Genomic DNA, 6000 nt, shown 5'->3' with positions numbered 1-6000 from the left:
AAATTTCGCTTTCGGTCGCTAATTGAGGCGATTATTTGAAAATTTGAAAATGGAATTTCGGTTTAAAAAAGGGAGTCGCCACAGATCTTTTTTCTAGGTGTGATCGGACACCTAATAAATCATCTTTTTTAGAAAAGAAAGTTTATTATTGAACAAAAACGAAGGCCAAATTTGGGTCTACGCGAAAATCCTGAGAAAAATAGGGTTCGGGAGTCGGTTACGCACGAGGAAGGTATTAGCTCCCTCATGACGCCCAAAATTGGTATCTTTATTAAACACGTGTTGTCTTGATTTTCAAAAATACGAATTCAATTTGCCATTTAACCGTGATCCGATTGAAAAACAAGAATTTTTGAAAACACGAAAATTTTTGGGATCCGAATTTTTTTTTTAAAACACGAAAAATTTTGGAAACGCGAAAAGGTTACAGCATTAGAATTTTGACAAATTACATATCCTCATCTACATTTTAAAAATAAAGTTTGATCACTTACCAATAATCACAAAAATAAATATCCTATTTCAAAACACGATAATTTTTAAATTTTTCGATTTTTTTTAAAAAGGACGTCTCATTTTTAACAGTAGCCGATGATATTCACCCAACATAACGATGAAATCAATGGCTTAATATTAAATCGGCACGTTGCCTTATTTATAAATAAAAAGAAAAAGAAAAAAATGAATAAACTATTTTTTTAAAATAAAAATTCATAAATAAATAAACGGTGCAAACATAATATAATGAAGTGATTAATAAAAAACATTATAACATAATATTAAGATATTAGAGTAATAACAAATAATATTTACAATAAAAGAAAAAAAGTAAAAATGTATTAATACCATAATAAAATAATATATGTATAATAACAATATGTACAGAAAGATGTATGTATACCAAATAATATATAATAATACTAAAATAAAATAATAAGTAACAATAGTGAAAATAATAAGCATAATAATAAATATAATGATATATAAAAATAATACTATATATAAAAGTATATATATACGTACAATAAAATATATACTAATATTAATAATAAATATAACAGGGGTAAAAATAAGTATAATAATATATTAGATAGTAAAAATAATAATAATAATAATAATAATATGTGAAGGTTGAGAAAAATAATAATATAATAATAACCAAAGTTTTAAAATCATAAAGGGATATAAATAAATGGTAAAACAAAATAAAATAAATGTATGTAAAAAAATGGAATAGATAAATAAATATAAAAGAAATATAATAGTAATAGTAATAATAATGCAAAGCTAATTAATTTAATAATATGATAATAATAATAGTAAAGTAAAAGGAAAATAATGAAAGGGAAATATGGGGAAATATATAAAAGGAAATAAATAATAGATGGATAGACAAATAAATAAATATTAGCAGCGTGAAAATGATAAAATAACAAATATTTAAATGAAGATAATAAGAACAACAAATATTTAGAAAGTAAGCATTAAAGTCCTTAATTTATATGTGAGGGATATAATGTAACAAACAGATGAATAAACAAAAAAAAAAGAAACTGAAATGAAATATGCGCAAAAGTGGAGGACCGAATTGGGAATATTCCCATACCATCAAAACGGTGCCACTCCAACCAGTACTAAAATGTAACTAAAATAATATTTTGGGCAGAATTTAAAGTAACAATAAGCTGATTTGAAAGGACCAGAAAGGAGGAGAGACCATTTACACAATTTGTCCCAAAAGCAGAAACATGCTTGGCCTAGTATTTGTGACGCCATTTCATCTTTGTTATTTTTTTATTTTTTATTCTTTACTTCATCTTTGTTTAAGCAAACAAAGAACACCACACCTCCTTTCCCATTTTTCAGTTAAGGTTTCTAAACCCATTTTTGCCACCGTCATTGTGGCTCTTTGAAGTCGCCGGGGCTACCACCGTCGGCAGTGGTCAGGGCCACCAAGATCCAGGTAAATTTTTCTTTTTTCTTTTTATTTAAAAACAATTTATAATGAAAAACTATGAGATTGAATTGAAAGAAAACAAAAAAAAAGGAAAGAAATAAACTAAAGGAATAAGAGAAACAGAGATTAAAATCCACCTTTTTTCTTCTGTTGTTTTGCTTTTTGATTTTCAATACATTTGTCTAACAGTCTTTTTCTTTTTTTCAAAACAGAACAACAGCCAAAGGAAATCAAAACTAAAAAAATCCTCCCCCCATTTTTTACAATATTTTGCTTGGATTTTTATAGCCATTTTACAAGTTTTTTTATTACTACTTTTGTTTTTTTTTTGTCTTGCTTGTTTGCTTTACTTTTTGCAAGGTATGGAAGTGACTGGTGAGGTTGTCAAAGACAAGTGGCACCGAAAGTTGAGGCTAGGGTTAGGTTTTCCCTTCTTTTTTTCTAATTTGGGCTATATTATTGGGCTAGGGATTTTTATATTTTTTTTAATTTTGGGTTTGGGTAGTTGGGTTAATTTAGATGGATGTGGGCTGATTGAGGTTTGGGTAAGTTAGGTGGTTTTTTTTGTTGTAAATGGGTTTAATTTGTGGTAGGCCAAAATTGGCCTGCAACAGCTGCCCCTCTTTGCTCATTGTCGTGTAACGGGAATAGAGCAAAGACATAAAGAAAGGCCAATTTTGCCCGGTCTTGCCTAGTCTTGACTTCTTTGGTGCTCTTATTGCTCAGGTGGTCTCTTCCCAGTTCACCGTATCTTGTAGCTTTGGTTCAATCCATTGCATCTTCAGAACTATGACTTGTAGCTTCAATCTACTCGTAGCTTCAAGGATATAAAATTCGTTGTGATCTACTCTTCTGCTGTATCTTCAGGAGGATAGGATCTGTAACTTCAATGTGCTCCACTGCAACTTCGATCAGCTCCATTGTAACTTCAAGGCTCTGCTACAACTTCAGGGAGATAAGACTTGTAACTTCAACCTGCTTCACTGCAACTTCAAGGAGGCAAAATCTGTGTCTTCGATTGACTCCAATCTTTATCCTCGGTATGTGACCCCGAGGCTCAACTCATTTCTCGCAATATGAATTGACTCTTTAAAACTAGACATTAAAAACAGAAATTGAAAATAGCTCAGCACGTGAGCCAAGGCTCAACTCGCTTCTTACAATATGAGTTGATTTTTGAAAACAGAATTTGCAAAATAGATTTTGAAAATACCTCGGCATGTAACCCTAGGCTCAACTCACCTCTAGTAATATGAGTTGATTTTTGAAAAGCATAATTGAAAATACCTCAGCGTGCCCTGAGGCTCAACTCACCTCTCGCAATATGAGTTGATTTTTGGCAAACAGAAATTGAAATTACCTCAGCGTGTAACACCCCGAACCCGAGACCGACACCGGAGTCGGACACGAGATGTTAACAAACTTTGAAAATTTTTCCAGACACTGCCCAGTCTGAGTACTAGTCGCTTCAAAAATCATATCTTGAGTTTCACAACTCGAAAATCAGTTTTGTGATTTTTCCCTGGAACTAGACTCATGTCCCCATCTATGTATTTTTTTCTAGAATTTTTGGTCGGGCCAATTAGTACAGTTTATTAGTCAAAGTCTCCCATGTTACAGGGGTCGACTACACTGACCTTTTCCCATTACGACTGGGATATCTCTCTGCACAGAGCTTAAATACTGATGCCGTTTGTTTCTATGGAAACTAGACTCAGAGAGGAATCCATACATATATGGTATGACCCCTATTATCTCTGGTCAATTTATAGTGAATTTCCAAAGGCGGAACAGGGAATCCAGAAACTGTTCTGGCCCTGTTCCACAAGAACCCGAATATCTCTTACTGTACTGTTCCTATGATTGTTTCGTTACTTCCATAAGAAAGTAGATTCATCAAGGTTCGATTACATAATTTATTCACTATTTAATTCCAATCATACTATTTTTAGTGATTTTCCAAATCTACATCACTGCTGCTGCCAACATCTGCCTTTAAGGTAGACTTTACCTATTTAATAGTTTCCATGGTTCAACTAGCCCCTTTAGCATGAATAGCGCAAATTATGATAGTGATTAACCATTCCATACCAAATGATTATAACATTATGCTCAAACATATGTAAGCCATTTTCGCATGGCTATATACATTAACCAAAATATTCTTCCGCCACTAGTCTATTTTATACGTGCCATAAGACAATCCAAAACATTGCAGTACCAAACCGTGGATAGTGATAGTGTGACTAGTTGCTGACGATCCCCGAGCCTGTAGCTTCGCAATGAGATCTATAAAACAGAGGAGACAGAGTAAACGGAGTAAGCATTACAATGCTTAGTAAGTTTTAAGCAGTGGCAATAGATAACAATCAAATTATAACATAGTTGTTCGTATTTTTATTTCACTCTTCCTTCGGGCATACCATCCCTTTTCCGAATACGCACGTCTCATCATATACAATAGGCAGATAAACTTTCACGTAAAAGTGAGCTCATGTGACATAGATATATCGTATGATTTCCCATCACCTCTCACACTGATCCGATATCACATAATCATAAGAGTAGTCTCATAGATTGCTCTCACATGCATCACATAACTACCTTATGATTTAGTGCAATCAAGCTCACATATAGACTTGGAGTACATACCTGTTTAACCTTTCGCATTGAATATATTTATAAGCAACTCTTATTACGAAGTCTTACCCGGACATAATCTCCACACGAAGTTATCGAGTCTTACCCGGACAAAATTCCCACACGCAGTCATCGGGTCTTTAGAGTCCGGATATAGTACGAGCACGAAGCTTACGGACATTAATCAGTGATAATATTCTCGCATAAAGCCTGCGGGGTTTTAACCCGGATATAGTACTGACACAAATGCCCTTCGGGACTTATCACATTTATACACTTTCACATTCATCACATCGGCCATTAGGCCTTATCTCACATACACATGCTCACATTCATCACATTGGCCACTCGGCCTTATCACACATACACCTGTTCACTTTCATCACATTGGCCATTCGGCCTTATCACACATACACATGTTCACATTCATCACATTGGCCATTCGGCCTTATCTCATATATGCATGTTCACATTCATCACATTGGCCATTCGGCCCTATTCACACATATACACTTTCACATTTATTCAATTAGACTTCACATACCACATATACTATCATGTACAGACTTGGGCTTGACCGAATCTACATCCATCACTTTCCAATGAATAATTCAATTTTACGCCATACTATCATTTCATATTCGAATTATCATAAGCTTACAATATCACGATTTAGAATTCAAGTATGGGTTTAATCAATAGCTTATGAGTAACTAAAACAAGTTTTATCCATGTTTACAACAACATCACATATTCACTACGAGCTGTTTTCCTGAGCAATGGTCACTAAATTGTTTATAAATGGAGCTACAAAACTCCAAATCACTTGCCGTTAATTTTTCCTGAATATAGACTCGTATATCTTCCATCCATGAAATTTCCAGAATTTTAGGTTGGGCCAATCAACACCAGATTTTTCTTAAGTTTTTCCCTGTTTCACTGTTTGACTAATCTGACCACTCTTCACTACGAATCAAATTTCTCATTATCAGAAATTCCTTTGTTTACACGGTTTCTTTTATAAGAAACTAGACTCATTAAGCTTTAATTTCATGTCTCATTCAGCCTCTAATTCAAATCCATGAATTTATGGTGATTTTCTGAATTCATGTTACTGCTGCTGTCCTGAGCAGGTTTATCACAATTTTACTCTTCTGACATATCCTTTCAGCACTTCATAATATCATATCCATTTGGCAACATATCATATCAATAACTTACCTATACTTCATAATAACCATTAGGCTATATGCATAAAGATTTACAATAGAGTTATGATTCTTTTAATATGTGCTTAACATATCATACTCAATCACATTATAGGCATTAATACTTAAAACTTACCTCGATTGCTAATGTACGTCAATTCCGACTATTCGACCAATTTCCCTTTTTCCACGATC

The sequence above is a fragment of the Gossypium hirsutum genome, chromosome A07 (assembly GCF_007990345.1).
Source record: "Gossypium hirsutum isolate 1008001.06 chromosome A07, Gossypium_hirsutum_v2.1, whole genome shotgun sequence".
Classification (NCBI taxonomy): Eukaryota; Viridiplantae; Streptophyta; class Magnoliopsida; order Malvales; family Malvaceae; genus Gossypium; species Gossypium hirsutum.
Note: the sequence above shows the minus strand (reverse complement) of the source record.